This window comes from Hyperolius riggenbachi, unplaced genomic scaffold (assembly GCF_040937935.1).
Source record: "Hyperolius riggenbachi isolate aHypRig1 unplaced genomic scaffold, aHypRig1.pri scaffold_231, whole genome shotgun sequence".
In the NCBI taxonomy this organism is placed as follows: domain Eukaryota; kingdom Metazoa; phylum Chordata; class Amphibia; order Anura; family Hyperoliidae; genus Hyperolius; species Hyperolius riggenbachi.
Window position 1 is genome coordinate 32,501 of NW_027152442.1, and position 2,500 is coordinate 35,000.

Sequence of the window (2,500 nt, forward strand, 5' to 3'; positions counted from 1 at the left end):
CACTTTCCTACGACTCTTCACACCAAAAAACGAACCGTCTGTTGTTTCTTTTTCGTCTGTTTCTTTGTTTTTGCCTTCTGTGTTTCTTTCCGTTTTCTTCTTTTTGCCCTTTTTTTGTGTTTTTTTGTTTTGGGGTTTTTTTTTGTGTTTTTTTTTTCCTTTTCCCTTTTGTTTTGTTTTTTTTAAGGCCAGATTAGGCTTTCAGCGTGTGATAATTTTGTTTAGTAACAACTTTTTTTTTTTTTTTCCCCCCCTCTCCCTCACTGTACAGAGTGGAAGATTGTAAGACCTTCTTTGCCAAAAAATCCTAAGTCACGACGTACCCTGGTGGCATCCGCATTTGAAAGGCCAAGTTTCCGAGGTAAGGTGACCAGCAATATCTCTCGCTTCTTTCGCGTTCGGTCACTTTGCCTTCGCTTTACAAGTCTTTCACTTTGGTGCGGCCTACGCTGGTAGAAAAAAAGAAAAATTGCAGTAAAATAAGGAAGTGAAATATGACTCTTTTCCTCTTTTTTTTGTTGTTGCCGTCGTCGTCGTCGTCGTCGTCTTTTAAGGCCAGGTGATGCTTTTTAGCGTGGGAGAATTTTGTTTGGCGACTAACTCATTTTCAGTGCATTTTAAAGGGAAACGTAGAGGTGGGGAGGAAAAAACAAAACGGAAGAAAAAACATCTGCATAAGGTAACCAGTAACACCTCGCTTCTTTCAAATCCGGTCACTTTGCTTTCGCTTCACAAGTCTTTCGCTTTGGTGCGGCCTACGTAGGAAGGAAAAAACGCAATCGCCCTTGATTCCCAGTTTGCGACTACAAAAATAAAAAAAAAAACAAAGAAAAGAATTACGCAAAGGCGCGGGCCTCAACCCTAAAGCTGTAAAAGGGGGGGGGGGGGGGAAGCAACAAAACAGAAAAACAACCCAAAAACCCTGTCCTATCACGGTTAAAACGTTACGACGCACGTCTCTGGTACTTTCGCTAAGCCTTCCCCAAACCCGTCGACGGCGTCACCTCCTTTCCTGCGGGGTCCGGGCGCGTCCGAGACTGGAGACCCACCGCCAGGGGCTCCACGACCCGAGGCGGGGCGAAAACGACGCCGCGCGGGCCTCGCTCGGCTCGGCACCGCTCGGGGGCTCCGCGCAGAGACCGAGTTTTCCCGGCCAGCTTGGCCCGCGCGGGAGGCCGCGGGCCAGGCTGGCGCGAAAGAGCGAGCTCGACCCTCAACGAAATCGGGCGCTTCCGGGGCCTCGCTCCCCGGAGGTCTCCTGGAAGCCCCGATGAGAGCGGATTTGAACGCCCGGGCCGGCCCGGAGTTCCAGGAGGTCGGGCGACTTCGGCGCCAAGGCTGGGTGAAGCGCCCCCGGGTTCCGAGCGCACCTGACCCGTGCCCGCCACCCTCCGGCGGAATAGCAGGAGCAGGGGGAGCGAGCAGTTGCTTCGGGCGGCCGGGGGGATGGGTCCGCGGGACCCCTCAGCACCTCGGGCGGGGGCGCAGGCCGGCGCCCCCCGGTGGCGGGCGGCGGTAGCGCGGCGGCAGTCCCTCGGGAGGCCCGGCGCCCCCCGGTGGCGGGCGGAGGTAGCGCGGCAGCAGGCTCTCGGGCGGCCCGGCGCCCCCCGGTGGCGGGCGGAGGTAGCGCGCGGGGGTAGGTCGGCGCCACCCGGTGGAGGGCGGAGGTAGCGCGGGGGGAGTTCGGCGCCCCCCGGTGGCGAGCGACGGCAGCGCGGCGGCAGGCTCTCGGGAGGCCCGGCGCCCCCCGGTGGCGGGCGGAGGTAGCGCGCGGGGGTAGGTCGGCGCCACCCGGTGGAGGGCGGAGGTAGCGCGGGGGGAGGTCGGCGCCCCCCGGTGGCGAGCGGCGGTAGCGCGGGGGAGTTCGGCGCCCCCCGGTGGCCAGCGACGGTAGCGCGGCGGCAGGCCCTCGGGAGGCCCGGCGCCCCCCGGTGGCGAGCGGCGGCGGGCCGGAGCGCGAGGCAGGAGAGTCGGCGCCGCGGGGCAAGCTGGCACGGGAGGAGAGGAGGGCCGGAGCGCGAGGCAGGAGAGTCGGCGCCGCGGGGCAAGCTGGCACGGGAGGAGAGGAGGGCCGGAGCGCGAGGCAGGAGAGTCGGCGCCGCGGGGCAAGCTGGCACGGGAGGAGAGGAGGGCCGGAGCGAGAGGCAGGAGAGTCGGCGCCGCGGGGCAAGCTGGCACGGGAGGAGAGGACGGCCGGAGCTAGAGGCAGGAGAGTCGGCGCCGCGGGGCAAGCTGGCGCGGGAGGAGAGGCAGGAGAGTCGGCGCCGCGGGGCAAGCTGGCGCGGGAGGAGTGGAAGGCCGGAGCGAGAGGCAGGAGAGTCGGCGCCGCGGGGCAAGCTGGCGCGGGAGGAGAGGACGGCCGGAGCGAGAGGCCGAAGAGTCGGCGCCGCGGGGCAAGCTGGCGGGAGGAGAGGACGGGTCGCGGAGGGGGTCCCCGGCAGAGGCCACCACCCGGGCGCTCGCGGGGCGGGCGGCCCGAGGTCGGCCGTTTTCGGCCTCC